Genomic DNA, 19,911 nt, shown 5'->3' on the forward strand with positions numbered 1-19,911 from the left:
CCTACTCACTTGCTCTGTACCCTTACTCCCTATCCCTACCGTTGTCATTGGCTTTCCTCCTACTTGTCCTGTGTGCGCATCTTAATTTAATTGTAAGCTCTATTTGAGTACTGGTAGTGTTCATGTGTGTTATAGGAGCAGACTGGGTGGGTGCCGTGGGTGTTTGAGCACCCCCAATATCGAGGAAAGATCATGTAGCTGTGCAGGGAGGAGTTTTGTGCACTGGGCTTAGCACCCCCAATAATACTTTTCAGTTGGCTCCTATGGGTGTGTGTAGGTTACTACTGTGGCACAACTTTGGGGGCCTTCCTTCCCTACTACTCCCTCCTATTTTCCCATCACCAAACTGTGCCTATTTCCTTCTGTCACCTCTTTGCTCTAGTGAGTGTGGGCCACATGCATTCAACTGAAGGAGCCTGTAATGGGGGTCATAAAGCTGTTCTATGCAGTCTAGCAAGTCAGTAGTAACACAACACATGCTGAAATGTTCTTCAAGGTAACAATTATAGAACAAACAGCTTGTCCAAAACGTTGTGAGCGGTGTCCTTCTCTTGGCTGATCGTCCACCACCTCTACCTAGCTGCCTGTGGGGCTTTCTCTTTCGCACCGGTGTCAATTCCATTCCTCCTCACCATCTCTTTGCTGGGTCATCAGGTTGGGGGACATGCCAATGTATATGAACGCTGAAAGACAAATGTGGGTTATTTGCACCAACACAGTTCCTCACTCTTGTGCTATACAGGTGATGACTCAGAGGAGGCTGGCCCTAGTGGCCTGCAAGGCCAATGCCCTACACCAGCCGTCCAGCCTCTGCCTCCACCCCCTGCAGCACCAGCAGTCCAGCCTCTGCCTCCACCCCCTGCAGCACCAGCTGTCCAGCCTCTGCCTCCACCACCTGCAGCACCAGCAGTCCAGCCTCTGCCTCCACCCCCTGCAGCACCAGCCGTCCAGCCTCTGCCTCCACCACCTGCAGCACCAGCCGTCCAGCCTCTGCCTCCACCACCTGCACCAGTCCAGCCTCTGCCTCCACCACTTGCAGCAGCAGAACCTGCAGTACAGGCTCATCCTCCACCAGCACCACCAGCAGAGGCCGCACCTCCAGCACCGGATGACTTTGGTGAGGAGGAGGAGGATGCATATAGGGGGCCAGCTCCTCGCCAGAGGCCATCCGGCCAAAGGAGGCAACTCCTGCGGCTGGCCACAGAGTTGCTACGCCACAACGTGCGCTTGGAGGAGTACCGGCAGCAGAAGCTAGACCTGCAGCGGCAAGCACTGGAGTCACAGCAGCAAGCCCACCAGGAACTCCTCCGGGCGCAACGCGAAGGCCACCAGGAGGTGCTGCACGCACAACACCTAGGCCACCAGGAGGTGCTGCACGCACAACACCTAGCCCACCAGGAGGTGCTCCAGCAACTCAAACGGCTGGAGCAGAGCATCGAACGCCTGCGCCCTCAGGTCACTGCACCTACTCCAGCCGTGCTGCTGGAGCAGGCCCTGCCATCAACTTCCTCCTCCACTGACCACCAACCACCAGCTAAGAGGTGGGCGTTGCGATCATCCACCTCCGCACCCACTCCTGCAGCACCCACCAAACCTGCTCCCATTCTGGGTCGTGTGGCCAGCCTACAGCCAACAAGGTGGCCAGATTTCCACAGTGCAGCCGAAGCCGCAGGCTGCTGTGGGGATATGGAGGACACTAGGAGCAGCACCTCTGAAGAGTCTGAACAGACTTCCCGTGCAGCACCAGCTGCAAAGGAAGGCCATGGGAGGGGTAGGAAGGGACGGGGGAAGGGCAGGGGAAAGTGATAGCACATGCTGTAGGGTAAGGGTTGGTGGGGGTGGGAGGGGGGTGGTGGGGGTGGGGGTGAACACAGGAACACATGCACTTAATATAAATCAATAAATGTACACTTACTTTCACCTAAAACTTGTTTCAATGAGTCTTTGTCTTGCTCTTACGCCAAGCTGGTAAGCATTGAGCTCTGCTCTGTGGGCTGGGGGTGGAGGGGGCTCCTCTTCCTGGTCATCTGGGGCCTCTTCTGGTGGTGGCTGTGGCTCCTCTGGGAGAGGCTGTCCTCTGTGCTGGGCCAAATTGTGCAACATGCAGCACGCCACAAAGATCTTGGCCACCTTTTCTGGACTGTAGAGCAGCTCTCCTCCAGACCGGTCCAGACAGCGGAACCGGTTTTTCAACAAACCAAAGGTCCGCTCAATGATCCCCCGGGTGCTGTGATGTCTCCTGTTGTATGTTTCTTCTGCCCCTGGTTGTGGGTGGATCAGGGGGGTCATGAGCCATGTCCTTTGCGGGTAGCCTCGGTCATCTTTGGAGAAAAGCAGAATGAGATAGATGAGTGTGTATTGCTTGGAGCAGGTACGGGGGGGGAGGGGGGGATTTGGATAGTGGGTTGTGGAGTGAGGTGGAAGAAGCCAGGGCGGAGGGTTGCCCAGTGGAGGAGGTATAGTATGGGTACATGCATGTTGCACTTACCTAGTAGCCATCCACGAATGAACTCCCCTCGCTCGAACCTGCGGAAGATGCCCGAATGCTGTAGGATGTAGGCATCGTGGGTGGACCTGGGGTACCTGGCACACACGTCTAATATCTCCCCCTGGGCATCACATACAACTTGCATGTTCATAGAATGAAATGCCTTCCTATTTCTGTAGGTGGCTTCGTGTGGCCGGGGGGGTCTGAGGGCTACGTGTGTGCAGTCTATCACACCGATGACCGAGGGGAATCTAGCAAGAGCATAGAAGGCAGCCATGTTGTTGTGCAGGGCCTGGGGGGTGGTGGGGAAAGTGATGTAGTGTGAGGTGTGAATTAGAAAGGCATCCAGGAACTGGGTGAGACAGTGTGAAATAGAAGCCTGGGTGAGCCCTGTGTTAGCAACTAATACGGATTGAAAACTCCCAGTGGCCAGGACAGAGAGAGAGGAAGTGATTTTGAGGTGGGCAGGGATGGGGTTATTCCTACGTGTCTGGGGCTGAAGGAGGGGTTTCAGCTGCTCACACAGCTGAAGAATGGTGGCCCTATCAAACCTGAACCTTGTTAGACACTGCTGGTCAGTGAGCTGTAGGAAGGTGGTGCGGGGCCTAAACACTCGGGGCCGTGAATACCTCCAGCGGTGGGTGGCCTCTTCGTGTAGCATGCATGCCACAAGTGCATTAAGTGCATCCCTATCCCCACCACCAGTGCAAGTATTAGGACTAGTAGTCAAACACCAACACACACAGATCCCTCACTTCCAGCCACCACGCCCTCTGGCCACTCACTCGCCAAACAGTACAGGAACACAGAGACAAAAGGAGGTCAGGGAATAGAGTATACACGTGGGAACAGTGAATGGGGAGGGATAGGGGGAGGGGAAGGGGGCGATGGAGCAAAGGAGTAGGAGTAGGGAAAGGTCAAAGAGTAAGTCACAAAAGAGGCAGGGCACACAGACGAACGTCACAGTTACTCAGCACGCTCGGCTTTCTCTCTGCAACCACCAATTCAGCTCTTCCACCAACGATCTCGCCACTCTCCAACTACACACAATCGGTAATGGGTCTAAAGACGATTTCCCCCTTGCTCTGGTCGCTTTTATTTCGGGTCCAACATATTACGCCCGTCTTCGCGCTCAACCAGAGCCATTTCGCTATCCGTTATACGTTGTACACGTCCATGTCATATCAGCGCCCCTAACACGCCCCCGACACGCCCCTTATTTGGGCGTTTTTAAGTAAACGTAGAAGCGACATGGACGCACTGAAACTTTGGTTTCCATTATATTGATTTATTCGTTTTTGGGAGATGAACGCCTATCTCCCGATTTAGGTCGCAATATAAGCGTTTTTGTCTTTCGATTATAAGCTGGTTAGCCTCTTATACCGGGCACCTATGTCGCCCTCCAGTCTTTCGAATATGCATTTTCACAGAATTGTTAATTCACTGTTCTCATTTATGGGGTTTTCTCTTTGTAACGTGGAGGGGCATAATCGAACGGGGCGCCCAAGTTTTCCTGAGGGTGTCCTCACAGTATGTTCTTAGGAAGGGGCGTGGAAACCCGTATTATCGAAACAAGATTGGCGTCCATCTTTCGTTTCGATAATACGGTCGGGGACGCCCAAATCTTAACATTTAGGTCGACCTTAGAGATGGTCGTCCCCAGTTTTCAGTGATAATGGAAACCGAGGACGCCCATCTCAGAAATGACCAAATCCAAGCCATTTGGTCGTGGGAGGAGGCAGCATTCGTAGTGCACTGGTCTCCCTCACATGCCAGGACACCAACCGGGCACCCTAGGGGGCACTGCAGTGGACTTCACAAATTGCTCCCAGGTTCATAGCTCCCTTACCTTGGGTGCTGAACCCCCCCCAAAACCCCTCAAAACCCACTCCCCACAACTGTACAACACTACCATAGCCCTTACGGGTGAAGGGGGGCACCTACATGTGGGTACGGTGGGTTTCTGGTGGGTTTTGAAGGGCTCACATTTACCACCACAAGTATAACAGGTAGGGGGGCATGGGCCTAGGTCCGCCTGCCTGAAGTGCACTGCAGTACCCACTAAAACTGCTCCAGGGACCTGCATACTGCTGTCAGGGAGCTGGGTATGACATTTGAGGCTGGCATAGAGGCTGGCAAAAGATATTTTTAAAGTTTTTTTTAGGGTGGGAGGGGGTTAATGACCACTGGGGGAGTAAGGGGAGGTCATCCCCGATTCTCTCCGGTGGTCATCTGGTCAGTTCGGGCACCTTTTTGAGGCCTGGTCGCAAGAAAAAATGGACCAAGTAAAGTCGGCCAAGTGCTCATCAGGGACGCCCTTCTTTTTTCCATTATCGGCTGAGGACGCCCATGTGTTAAGCATGGCCCAGTCCCGCCTTCACTACACTTCCAACACGCCCCCGTGAACTTTGGTTGTCCCCGAGACGGAAAGCAGAGGACCTTTCGATTATGCCAATTTGGGTGACCCTGGGAGAAGGACGCCCATCTCCCAATTTGCGTCAAAAGATGGGCGCCCTTCTCTTTCGAAAATAAGCCTGATAGTAACACAGTAAATGACAGCAAATAAAGACCTGTATGGTCCATCCAGTCTGCCCAACAAGATAAACTCATTTTATATGGTATGTGATACTTTATATGTATACCCAAGTTTGATTTATCCTTGCCATTCTCAGGGCACAGACTGTAGAAGTCTGCCCAGCACTGGAATTCTTTTCCTTCATATATTAGAACTGAACTATGCTATATAGCTTTCCAGAAGAAGGTTAAAACTTTTTAATCTGAGCGATTTTAAGATGTAATAATGAGCCAAAAGACTGTTTTGTATTGGTGTATATACTGAAGTATGATTTGTATTGCTGTTTAATTTCTGTACACTGAAATGAATCCCTCTTAGGGAAATTAGTGGTTTATAAGTACTGTATTGATATTAATTGATATTAAAACACATTTGGGATCTATAAATTCCTGGGTGTTTTAAATAAATTGGAATTAAATTTGAATAAATATGAAATTTTGATTACCACTCGTACTGAGATATCTAGCCTTCCAGCTCACCTGTGAGATGTGGTATTCCAATGGGACATTTGGAATCTAGGCATTGCGATAGTCACTTCTTTGAGCATGCACTCAGGTCGACTATGTGGGAAGGCCAAGTAGGTGCCTGATTCTAGCCAATGTTGTAAAGATACCTAGATATCTATGTGTATTTTAAAATACATTAGGAATAAACCAATAATAATCATAACTAGATTGTAGCTGTGGACATTTATGTCTGCTTGGGAGCAGACATAAATCTTAGTGACTAAGTATGCGCATAAATCATTATTCTGCTTAGGTTCTGCCTAGACTCCACTCTGGAATACTTCTCCACATGGCTGCATAAAAGTCTGCACTTTCTTAGTACCACACATGTAGAATCATGAACACAGATCAGCACCCCTGCACAGGTCAAAAAGGACAGAGGCTGACAAGCCGGTGCGACTCTGGAATCTATCAGAGATTGAGAAGCCTGTAATTTATTAAAGAACATGAGCCTGTGTAAACTCAGGAATTTATGATCTATTATGGTACCCTTATGGGCAAGCTGGCGTGGGAAAGGTGCAATTATGGATGGACAGAAGAATGTGATATAGTAACTTAAGGGAAAATAGATGATGAGAACAGAGAACAGAATGATCTCTGAGGAAGATAAGTGCTGAAGTAATGTGAAGCATTGCCTAACACAAAAGGTATATAAACAATTGAACCAGAGCTTTACGTTGGAGAGTTAGTGGCAGACCACATGTTTGTGTCCCCAGCTCTCCACATGAGAAACTAGCATTTGTAATTGTAACTTTCTCTTGGTAAGTAATTAAAGAATTGCTTTTCTCATACGCATGGCCTTCCTAATCTTTTATCTCTCTAAATTGCGGGTGGTTGGTGAGTACTAATTTGGGGAGGTAGTAAAAAGACTAGTAATATAAAACACACATGACCCCTGGGGTAATTTTATAAAAAGACCCTTATACATGAAAAATCTTTTATAAAATTACTTCCAAAGACTGTAGTGAGAAATTTGTTTATTAAGTTTTGATTATTGTGTAAACTGAGAACATTTTTTCTTACAATGATTTTAGGACTGTTCTTCAAGTGTTGATTTTATAAGCCCTTCATTATTGTAATTCCATTCTTATTAGTTTACATATATCTTTTTTGAGGAGGCTGTTGTGAAACATATTACCCCAAATTGCCTGTTATGTGACATATTAAATTTAAAGTATTGCTGAGGATTTGTAAGTCATTGCACTATGATGTCCTTATTTATTTAGATCTACCATTTCTTGGTATTGTTCCTTAAGGTCTGTTGACAATAGGTGGTTGAGGATACCATCTGTTCAACACTATCGGCCAACTGAACTTCTTCATCATACCTTTTTGACTGACAGCCCAGTATTATGGAAATCTCTTCCCAAAACACTTAACGCCCCTACGTCTTGCCCCATCCTTGGCCACCTTTAAATCTAGACTGAAAGCCCACCTTTTTAACATTGCTTTTGACTTGTAACCACTTGTAACCACTCGCCTCCACCTACCCTCCTCTCCTTCCTGTACACATTAATTGATTTGATTTGCTTACTTTATTTTTTGTCTATTAGATTGTAAGCTCTTTGAGCAGGGACTGTCTTTCTTCTATGTTTGTGCAGCACTGCGTACGCCTTGTAGCACTATAGAAATGCTAAATAGTAGTAGTAGTAGATTTGCTGTCCTTTAATAGGAAGATGAAGGCACATTTCTCTCAACTTTGCTTCAGTTGACACATGTGGGAATAATTCTCTAAGTGGCTGCCTAGTTTCAGGTGGAAAGAATGTGCATAAATGGTGGTATTCTAGTCATTCATGTGTGTAAGTGGCCCAGTGGCGTACCAAAAGCAGGGTGATGGGTGCGGTCCACCCCGGGTGCAGGTAGTAAGGGTGTGTACTGAGCAATGGCATAGCTGTCAGCTTTGCTGGTCCCCTGCCGGCTCTGAAGTCAACTTCCTGATCCAGGGCAGGGGACCGGCAGAGCTGACAGCCACACAACTGCTCTGTGAACCCCTTTACTTCTTGGAGAGAGGTGGGGGGGGGGAGGAACGCACCTGGAGGAGGAGGGTGTGCTTCGCCCCAGGTGGCAACCAAGCTAGACACGCCACTGAAGTGGCCTTTTATAGAATACCAACTAGTGGAAAAGTTATTAGGATGATTTGATGGTATGTACAGTACTTTTCCGATGGACATGTGCATAGGCGGTGTTTGCGCAGAGAGGGTATGTATTTACACCACTTATAGGGTTGGTGTGAGTAATCGCTCCTAAGTGTACATGCGTTTTCAGCTATTTGCACTGGTGTTCTATGAAGAAAAATAGGCACCTGCTTCTCTTTATTGAACAGGTTTGAAATAGTCGTCCTAACCGTTGCCAGTTACTGTTAAAGAATTGCCCTCATTATGCAATGCTACACACTGTTGTAACCACATCGTCTATTCTCTAGAGTATGAACTAGAGAATTAGTTACATTTTGTTATTTTAAGTGTTATATTATTTTTAAATGTTTTGTCCATTTTAGTTTTGTTACTTTCCAGTCAATATTCAGCCCACAGTGGTCAGCGTTTTTGTGCTTTGTGACCACCACAGGCAGAATTAGCCCCAGATATTTAATGCCAGGCCATGTCCGGGCACCAGCATTGAATATTCAGTACTAATTATAGATGTGCTGGCTGCTGGAGCTATGCAGGTCCCAGCCGATATTCAGCTGGAACTGACATAAGACACTTATGTGGGCCCTGGCTGAACATCAGCTAGGACTTGCATAAGAGATGCAGGAGCCCTCTGGTTCCCTCCTACCCCTAACATGAAGAAGGGCTGACTGAGCCCCCACCCCCTTCTACCCCCATAGGCACTCCCAGTCATACCTAGTGAGTCCTGGTGATCTAGTTGACTCCAAGGGGCAGGGGTGATGCCCAATCACTCTTGCCTACAAAATGGCTGCTGTGGCCTCTGTGGCAGTCTTGCGATACTCACCACTGTTGGAGGCAGGATGCTGGGCTGGATGGACCATTAGTCTGACCCAGGTACCATGGGGCACAAACAATGAACTAAAATATTTTTTTCATGGAGGGTGCGTGTCTGGGGTAGAGAGTGGGCACATTTATTCAAATCAGTTAGTGTGTTGACATTGCTGTATACTGTTCACTAACCGATTAGCACAGGTTTAGTGCATGAGTCCATACCACCTAACCTGGCATTTCAACATCCGAAGACCATTGTGGAACCAAGGTTCTCATCAAAAGCAGATAGAAGGGTGGAATTCCATCATTCTGTCTGTTAAGCAATTGGCAAGGAGAGCAAATCAAGGGGAAAAGAAAGCAAACAAAGGAGCACATGAAAGGGGGCTCGTTTGGCCCTCCGACTGCGGGCATCCATCTGTTCCTCCAGGCCGATGGCTTCTTCTGTGCTGCGGGTCTCCCCCCAATGTGGGCCTGCAACTCGATCACTTGCTGGATGTTGGACGTTGCGGCAGCGCCGTTGGGACCTTCTGGAGAGTGTGTCTTATGGTGGGGTGCCTCGTCTCCTGCCGTCTTGCCATTTACAACTGCGACCATGGCCTGATTTGACTGTTTGCCAACTTTCACCTTTTAATCTGCTGTTCTTCGTTGAAGATTTCAGCGAGTGTGCGGGTCATAGCTCCAGATGTCTTGGGAGTTGGAGTGGACGGTTAAAGGAGCGGCTTTCAACTCCATTTCCACCTTGCAGGGTCAACTTGGTCTTTCCGGTCACTTTTTATCTTTTCCAGCCTAAACAGGTTCAGGCTACTTCAAGGATTCAACTTATAACCTGAAGTCCTTCTTAACAACATTTCATGGACCATTTTAGTCTCTTTTACCCTTCCCCTATTTTCTTTTACTCTGTTTATTTTATCTTCTCTAATTTAATTGAAATTGTATAACCACTGGTCTGGCGATAGCCTAATCAGTACACTGTAAGCCACTTTGAGTCTGCACAGTGTGGAAAAAAGTGGGGTATAAATGTGCTAAATAAATACAATTTACATAGAGGGACAGTCCCTGCTCAAAGAGCTTACAATCTAGAAGACAAGTGAACGGTCAGTCCGATAGGGACAGTCAAATTGGGGCAGTCTGGATTTACTGAACGGTAAGAGTTAGGTGCCGAACGCAGCAATGAAGAGGTGGGTTTTAAGCAAAGACTTGAAGATGGGCAGGGAGGGGGCTTGGCATATGCTGACTATAATAAATGTAATTAATCCAATCAACATTTTTGTTAATAGTGGACCACCAAAACAAAGAGGATTCAAAACCTGCAGCAATTTGGTTGCGAGCCTTGAATTCATCTGGCACCCCCCTTGGTACACCTATAGAGTCAATATAAATTCTATCATCAAAGGAACCAGGGATTTCTCACTTCTTTCTAGAAAGAACTGGATTATCAACTGATTGGGTTGCTATGGTAAGTGGAATTACTAATTGGACTAGACCACATTTGCCCCATAAATTCCAGAGATCATAAATTCCAGAGTCATGCAGGCTCCTCAATCTCTGACCAATTCCAGAGTCACATAGACTTGTCAATCTCTGGCCTTTTGACCCATTCCATAGTGCATGACTGTGCTCATAATTCTACAACCTTAGTAAAAGGACCTCTTAGTTTGTAATGTAGTTTATGTCAGGTTTTGAAATTTACACCTGCTCTCTTTTTATTTTGCACGGTATAAGGAGACACACTACTGTTTCTCTGATGTTGCATTGTGTGCAAAGTCTGGCATCCTGAGGGTTCTGTTTAATTTTTCTATATATATTTCTATTTTTAGTTTGTGGTTACTTATTCTGTATTTGGTGAGGGTCTATCTGTGTTCTGCATGATTGGAAGAGATCAGGTATTCTGCTAGACTGAATGTGCGGGATCAATCTGTATTCATTTGACTTGTATAGTTTTCCAATAGGTGTATTGATGTTCTAGTGCCCACCACAATGTGTACAGTGCAGCCTTTTCTTAGGTAGGCCCTTCTTGTGAGACTCCTGGAAATTAGTTTTATTATGGTATGGTAGAATTGCTCTATAGTTCCCGAGTGACATTTGCAGGGTTTTGTATTACTTTAAAATATACCTGATACTGGATTTTGGATTTGAATTTAGATTTCTCAGAAGTTGCTCAAGGCAAGTTACATTCAGGTGCAGTAGATATTTCCTTTTCCTGGAGGGATTGCAGTCTAAATGTGTACCTGGGGCAATGGAGTGTTAAATGACTTGTCCAATTAATGAAGGAACAGCAGTGGGATTTGAACTCTGGCTTCCCTGGTTGGCAACCTGCTGCTCTAACCATTAGGTACAGCTAATACATATGATACCTATTGCAAAAATGTTTGGTAACCCAACAATAAACTAAAAGCTGGCAAATCTGAAGCCTAGTGGCCATGTGGTAACCTACTAGGCAAATCAATTTATGGTTTCTGTTAAAATGCTGCTGTTCCTAGGTCGGCTGCCACCAGGGGTGGATTGCTGCTACGTCCCCTCAGTGCATCAACACCCCTCCCCTGCGAATCATGACACCCATCCTGGCGTATCACCTCCACACACCTCCCCCCCAAGCGCATCGCTCTTACCTCCTGGGGGTGCAGGGAGCAGTCACAAAGCTGTTGGCTCCGCTGGTTCCCTGCCCCAGAACAGGAAGTAACATCAGAGGGAACAGGGAACCGGCGGAACCAACAGCTGCATGGCTGCTCCCTGCAACCCCTTGCAGTGTGCACCTGGGCAAATCGCCCCCACCGCCCTGCCCTTGATACGCCACTGCTGCTGAACACTACTGTTCACATGTCCAACAGGAAGACGCTGGACTAGGGAGCTAGAACTGACTGCTAGACAAGAATACTGAAAATCAGGGCCGTGCCAACGCGGTAAGCGAGGTAAGCGTGGCAGGGGGCGCCGTCCTCTGGGGGGCACCCTGCCGCGCCATGCTTGCCTCGCCCTTCCGCTCCCATGTCCCAACTGCCCGCCCTCTTCTCCCCCCAACAAAATCTCTTTTAAATTTACCTCCGTCCGGCTGGCAGGGCAGCGAACGGCGCAGCGTCAGTGAAGGAGGCGGCGCTTCCGATGTCTCTACTAGTCTTCCCTTCGCTCAATGTCCTGCCTTCTTCTGATGTCAAGGAAATGACATCAGAAGAAGGCGGGACATTGAGTGAAGGGAAGACTAGTAGAGACGTCGGGAGCGCCGCCTCCTTCACTGACGCTGCGCCTTCGCTGCCCTGCCAGCCGGACGGAGGTAAATTTAAAAGAGATTTTGTTGGGGGGAGAAGAGGGCGGGCAGTTGGGACATGGGAGCGGGAGTGCAGGGGAGAGAGGACAGCGATCATCTTCACGGCGGGGGGGGGGGCGCGCGCTCCAACCGCTTGTCTGCGGGGGGGGGGGCGGCACCCGATCTCCTGCGGGGGGGGGGCGGCACCCGATCCCCTGCGGGGGGGGGGGTGGCACCCGATCCCTTGCAGGGGGGCGCCACAGACCCTTGGCACGGCCCTGCTGAAAATACTAGTCTGTTTAATATGTTATATTATTTAGCGGGTCCTTTTACAAAGGCACGCTGAAAAATGGCCTGCAGTAGTGTAGACATGGGTTTTGGGTGCGCGCAGAATCATTTTTCAACGCGCCTATAAAAAAGGCCTCTTTTTTGCCGAAAATGGACGTGCGGCTAAATCAAAATTGCTGCGCATCCATTTTGGGTCTGAGACCTTATCGCCAGTCATAGACGTAGCAGTAAAGAATTTGGGTGGTAATGACCTATGCGTATCAGATGCCACTTTGCGTGCGTCTGCTATGTGCACCAGAAAATAAAAAATATTTTTCAGACGCACACCAAAAATGAAATTACCGCAAGAGCCACATGGTAGTTGGGCAGTAACTCCAATTTGGTACCCGTTGGGCGTGCGTAGACGCTTAAGCAGCTTAGTAAAAGGACCCCTAGATTTTTTTTTGGCACATAATTCCCTAGAGTAGTGTTCAGTGTGCATATTACCATCTGTAAGAGATTTTACTGTTGATGTAGGTGTTGCCCCCCACCATAAAGATTTTAACTTGCCCCATCATATCCCAGCCCGCCCCACCTTAGCCCCAGCCACCTGAACTTCCCCAAACAGTTAAGTCACTGATTGCCTATGATGGATTGGAGGCCAAAAGTGGAGGTCAGCATGAGAAGCAAGAAAAATAGGGAAGTTATTGTGCAAATTCTTCAGGGAGAAAAGAGGATTTGGAAAGGATATTTTAAGGGCAGTTCTATAACACAGTGCTTATATTTAGATACCTGATAGGAGTCTATTCTATGAAAGAAAGTAGGGGCCTGCTTTCCTTTATGGAATGGACTCCTATCAGGTGTCTAAATATAGGTGCTGCTTTATATAATTGCCCTTATTTGTGTGTTTGTGGGGGGGAGGGGGGAGGATAAAAGTGGCTGTTGAGGGAAGATGAAAGGTCATGTGGTTGTGTGGGGTTGACGAGCCCCTTTTGTGGTGTGGTGTTCTGCTCTGGTATATTCTTCACCTAGGGATTTCTAACAGTCTAGCTTGTTCTGTTTTCCCAGTAGGAGGTGTATTGTTGTTCTAGGGAAGTGTTTTCTAATCAGCGATCATGATCAACTGGTATACTGTTAATGCTCATTTCGGCCCTTCCTTCAGAAATTTGTAAAGTGTAACATTGATTAGCAACATATCAAAGTGTATTTGTTCCTTGTCGAAGTTACATTCTACAAACTTCTGAAGGAGGCTGTTTTCAACACAATTAAAAAAGTGTAGAGATGAATATTAACAGTATATCTGAGAGTCTGAGATAATCTTGGGGTAAAGTACCCTGATTTAAGAGTGTGACTCATTCCTATAACTGTTATGGAATCATAAAACTAACTTATTCTGGAAGATAAGAATCTACTTGCTGTCACTGTCAGCCATTTTGCTTCCCGAATACATCATTTCTATACTTAGAGCCTGTGTATATGGGGGAAATATTGGAGTACTGGGGAAAAGGGAGTGCTGGCTAAAGGAGGAGGGAGGGAGGAAGAGAGAAAGAGCAGGGCTTTGGAGAGGGAGAATGAGAGAGCAGGCCACAGTAGTGAGGGGAAGGGGAGAGTGATAGTGTGCATTGGCCTTGATGGGGATGTGAGTAGGAGCACCATGAGACAAACTTCCCTTGATGCTGGTTCATTTCAGTGAAAAAAAAAAAATCTTCACTGTCCAATAAACTGGGTTCCTATCCAGTCTGTTTTCTTGAGATAACCATAATGAATATGTATGAGATGTATATATGCAAATGAATATGCTAATATGTCACAGCCCACACTTTTCTCCCCCCCCCCCCCTCCCCATTGATGGAAAGTCAAACTACGCCTATGGGATGGACTTAACTTTTGGCACGCGGCTTTGCACTAGTATTTCTCTAATACCCAGAAGCCATTAGAAAACTGGTGCTAAGCATACCCTATTGTGGCACTTAAATCATATTGACAATTATCCCCTATCCTCTTAATTCTATAAATAGCACAGAGAGTTTGGTGCTGAAATTTTCAATCTGTGTGCAAATGAACTAACCAGCCAATGAATTGCAATTCATTGATGTTAATGATCAATTATTGCAGTTAATTGAGAATAATTGAAATTTGCATGTGCATCTCCCCATGCCCTATTCTACAACCCTGCGTGCCTAAAGGATTTATTTTCAAAAGAGAAAAGCATCTAAAAAGTGGCATAAAGCAGCATTTGGATGCTTTTCTCACAAAATCGTCCAAATGGGTATTTCAAAACTTATTTTTCAGATGTTTTTCTATGCTGGTCATCTGCAGTACGTCCAAATGTCAAGAAGGCATGTCAGGGGCATGTTAAGGGCAGGATTTGGGCGTTCCTAAGACTTGGATGTTTTTGAGCCGTAATGGTACAAAATAAAACCGCCCAGGGCTATAATTTGGACGTTTTGGTCTAGACCTGTTTTATCCTATATAATAAAATGCACCTCCAACGTTCTGAAGCTGACTTCGTGGCTGAGGCATTCCTGCTCTCTGGCTCCAGCTACTAGACCGATGTCAAGTAGTTCTAGGTACGTCAACAACACGAGGCCCTGCCCTCGCCGCAATGCCACGCCCCCAGGGTCAAACGACAGCAGCACGAGGCCCCGCCCCTGCCACCCTCGCCGCAACGCAATGCCCCCCCAGGTCGACCAACATCAGCATGAGGCCCCGCCCCTGCCGCCCTCACTGCAATGCCACACACCCCCAGGTCGCTGCCCCAAGGCGTGCAGGCTCGGTCCTTCTCTCTCTGTTAGCTCTGGTCCCGCCCTAATTTCCTGCTTCCGCAATGAGGGTGGGACCAGAGCTAACACAGAGAGAAGGGCAGAGGCTGCACACCTTTTAACGCTGCTTTCGACATGGTAAGTGTGAAGATGATTTTACACATTTGGAGGGAGTGCGGCTGGAAATGGAAGGGAGGGAGGGAGGAAGGGAGGGACGACAACCCTAGAACTGGGAGTGAGGGAGGGAGGGAGGGACAGGGACCCTGAAACTGGGAGGGAGGGAGGGGGCTCTCAAACTGGGAGGAAGGGGGGACCCTGAAACTGGGAAGGAGGGAGACCCCAAAACTAGGAGAGAGAGAGGGAGGGGGGAACCTGAACACCCCACCCTCTCTCACTTACACACACACACAAACTCTCTCTGTTACACACACACAGACACACTCTCTCACACACACAATATAGCTCTGTGACACACATGACCTTTCACTAACACACACAGACACACAACCACCCCCCCCCCAAAAAAAAAACACTCACATACACTCATGCGGAACATGGATAGATGCACACTCCATCTCTCTCTATATATATCATCCCAGAAACAATAACCACCCTCAAAGCCACACAACACTTCATCCCAATTTGCCAGCACGAGACATCCCCCAACCCCCACAACAAAAAAAAACAAAAACAAAAAAAAAACACACCACAGCATCACAGTAATACGAGCAAGCAACAACATGGCCAACCCCCCCCCCCCCCCAAAAGAAAACCCTGACCCACCCTCCAAGCCCCCTGCCACACCCTCTCAGATCACCTTGGTGAGAAACACACAATAACACAAAAACACAGACACTAGCATTCAACCTCACAGTCTGTCCCACCCTCTCTCACTTTCACACACACACATACAGTCTCTGTGTCACACACACAGTGATGCAGGCTCACAGATTGCCAAAACACGCCCCCTCCTTAACCTATGCCCCCCAAGCCCACCAAACTAGCAAGACTCCTGTACCTGTAAGACAAAAACAATACAACCCCCCCACCAAAGTTACACACACAATAAACACAACACACACACAACACAACCCTCTCTCACTTTTACACATACACACACTATCTCTGTGAAACACACACACACACTCTCTGTGACACACACACAGTGATGCCGCCTCACAGATCGCCACACATGCCCCCTACCTAGACATCATCTCTCTCTCACACATACTCCTTCCCATGCATCACTCTCAGACACACACATACTCACTTCATGTAACTGTCAGACTTACTGTCTCCTAACAGAGTACTACCATACATAATTGAAAATACATGACAATTGTGACACTGCCCATTTCATTTCTAACAGAACACTGGACACACAGAAAACAACAACTGTGCCACCAAATAACATTACAACCAACACAACAAAAAAAAAAAAACCAAATAAAAAAAAATACTATTGCACACAACACAAAAATGTAAATTAATCATTACCATGACAACACAATTATCCTAAATATCCCTTTCAAAATATTAATTGCAGAAAACAAATACCTTATTACGTTTTATTGGTCTCAGAAACGGGCCTTTTTTACTAGTTAATGAATAAGTCACAAAAAAAGTGGCCTAAATGACCAGGTGACCACTAGACAAAATCAGGGATGACCTCCCCTTACTCCCCCAGTGGTCACTAACCTCCTCCCACCCCCAAAAATGTGATTAAAAATATTACTTACCAGCCCCTATGCCAACTTCAGATGTTATACTCAGGTCCATTAGAGCAGCATGCAGGTCCCTGCATTAGTCTAGTGGTGGGTACAATGCGCTGTAGACAGAGGGGCCCAGGCCCATACCTCCCCCTACCTGTTACACTTGTGGTGGAAACTGTGGGCCCTCCAAAACTCACCAGAAACCCACTGTACCCACATAAAGGTGTCCCCTTCACCCATAAAGGCTGTTGTTATGGTGTAGAGTTGGGGGTAATGGGTTTTAGGGAGCTCAACAGACAAGATAAGGGAGCAATGGTGAGATGTGTACCTGGGAGCATTTATTTGAAGTCCACTGCAGGGTCCCCTTGGGTGCTCCACTGCTCTCCTGGGATGTCTGTGTGGCCAGTCCACTAAGAATACTGGCTCCTCCTACATCCTAATGGCTTGATTTTATGTGTTTTTCACTTGGACGTTTTTATTTTCAAAAATAAACCTAAAAGATAAACGCACAGAGCACAAAAACATCTAACAAATAGACATTTTTGAAAAATAAAAAATAGGCACGTTTCTGTTTTGAAAATGACTATATTCCCCACTTGAATTTTGGACATTTTTAGCAAAACGTCCAAAGTTGGACTTGGACGTCATATCGAAAATGCCCCTCCACATCCCCTAGCGTACAACTCAAAAGAGGGCATGGCTAGGGGAGTGGCAGGGGTGTTCCTAAAAGTTGCACACGGAGTTTTAAAACAGTTCCATTTTTTGTGCCAAAATGGCCGGAGTTGGGCGCTGGCATTTACACCAGGTTTCAGCTGGTGTGGAAATGAGATCTAAGTGCTATTCTATAAACGGTACTCAACCTGGAGAAGAAAAAGCTTGGCTCTTCAACCAGGCCTTTAATGGAAGAAGTAAAAAACTTGCTAGTCTCTCTCTCTCTCACATACACACACACACACACACACACACACACACAAAAGGAGTGACACAGGCTGCACATACAGCAGCAGGACATGTTTATCCACTTCTTTCCTAACAGATAATATTTAATCACCTCTCTGACCTCATGTGCAATTTTCTTTAAATTAGTCCCCTTATTTTCTAACTCCTCTTACTCTCTTACCTATCTATATGCTCCTTTTTTCCTTATAACCTACGCTGTCTATTAAAATGTTCTATTATGTACTGTTGACATTGTAAGTAGTATACTGAATCTTTTCTAATCCAGTGGATTCCTCGTGATGCAGAAACGAAACAGGGGACCCTTTATCGAGGATTTATTGAGGATTTTGACATGGTGCTACTATGGACAGATTGGAGAGCTAACCCTGGTTAGATGGTTTGCAAACTGAAGGCTATGCCGAGAGTCCGGGTGGACAAGCAAGGGGGCCCTTTTACTAAGCCACGTAAGCGTCTACGCGCGCCCAACGTGCACCAAAATGGACTTACCACGTGGCTCTTGTGGTAATTTCATTTTTGGTGTGCATCCGCTACGCACATCTGAAAATATTTTTTATTTTCTGGCATGCGTAGCGGACACATGCCAAGTGGCATCTGACACGCGTAGGTCAGTACCACCCAAATTTTGTACTGCTAGGTCTATGACTGGCAGTAAGGTCTGAGACCCAAAATGGACGAGCGGCAATTTTGATTTTGCCACACATCCTTTTTAGGGGGAAAGAAAAAGAGGCCTTTTTTATAGGTGTGCTGAAAAATAATTCTGTGCGCGTCCAAAACCCGCACCTACACTACCGCAGGCCACTTTTTACCGTGGCTTAGTAAAAGAACCCCTAAGTGAATTATATTCTGTTGTGTGCATATGTATTTAAATCCCTATTTTTTTCAGCTTGGTGTTGACTTTCTCCTGGTACTACACTTAATATCTATTATCCTCTGGTTGTTTTTTTTTTTTTTTTTGCTGCATAGGTTTTTTTCTCCAGTATGGAGTTCTTTTCCTTTGCAGTTGGTTTTCAGAGGTTTTATTGAAACCAATGATAGTAGCCGGTTAATTGGGGTGGTCCATCTATGTAGGCACCCCAGGCGGTTGAGGTTTCCTTTATTTAAAATAAATTTCTCATTGTAGTCCAGGTCTAAGCCAAACCTTTGAGCAAATTTGTTAATAGTTTTCCTATAATTTTTTGCTCATCAGCATTTTCAAATTTTTGAAGTAGTATACAGTGAAGGGCATAATCGAACGCGAATGCCCATCTCCATGGGCGACTATCTCCGAGGACGGGTACTCGAAAGGGCGGGACAGATCGTATTTTCGAAAAAGATGGGCGTCCATCTTTTGTTTTGATAACACGGTTGCTGCTGGGCAAATGCATTGGATTTGGGCGGATTTGAGCTGCGCAGTTTCAGTTTTCAGCGATAATGGAAACTGAAGGCGCCCAGCTCAAAAACGAACACATCCAAGGCATTTGGTCGTGGGAGGGGCCAGGATTCATAGTGCACTGGTCCCCCTCAGATGCCAGGACACCAACCGGGCACCCTAGGGGGCACTTGTAAAAAGTAAAATAAAAAATTAAAATACCTCCCAAGTCTATAGCTCCCTTACCTTGGATGCTGAGCCCCCTAAATCCCCCCCAAAACCCACTCCATACAACTCTACACCATTACCATAGCACTTATGGGTGAAGGGGGGCACCTAGATGTGGGTACAGTAGGTTTTGGGGGGGGGGTTGGAGGGCTCCCATTTACCAGCACAAGTGTAACAGGTAGGGGGGGTGGGCCTGGGTCCACCTGCCTGAAGTCCACTGCACCCACTAACAACTGCTCCAGGGACCTACATACTGCTGTGATGGAGCTGGGTATGACATTTGAGGCTGGCATACAGGCTGGAAAAAAAAAGGTTTTAGAGTTCTTTTTTTTGTGGGAGGGGGTTAGTGACCACTGGGGGAGTCAGGGGAGGTCATCCCCGATTCCCTCGGGTGGTCATCTGGGCAGCTGGGGCACTTTTTGGGGACTTGTTTGTGAAAAAAAGGGTTTTAAAAAAAGCGGCCCAAATTCTCGCTTCTTCCGCCCTTCCTTTTTCCATTAACGGCTTAGCGCGCCCATCTCTCCTCGGCCGATAAACATGACCCAGTCCCGCCTTCACCACGCCTCCGACACGCCCCCATCAACTTTGTTCGTTCCTGCGACAGACTGCAGTTGGAGACGCCCAAAATCGGCTTTCGATTATACCGATTTGGGCGCCCACAGGAGAAAGGCGCCCATCTCCCGATTTGGGTTGAAATATGGGCGTCCTTCTCTTTTGAAAATAAGCCTGTATGCCATACTTTGTATTGTTATTTGAATATTTTTACTGCCTATGTTTGATTTATTCTTACTATAAACTGCCTTGACTTGATTTTATCAAAAAGGCGGTAAATAAATCCTAATAATAATAATAACCAACAAAATTTTAATGGGACCTAATCAGTTTATC

Source organism: Microcaecilia unicolor, chromosome 11 (genome assembly GCF_901765095.1).
Source record: "Microcaecilia unicolor chromosome 11, aMicUni1.1, whole genome shotgun sequence".
Taxonomy (NCBI): Eukaryota; Metazoa; Chordata; class Amphibia; order Gymnophiona; family Siphonopidae; genus Microcaecilia; species Microcaecilia unicolor.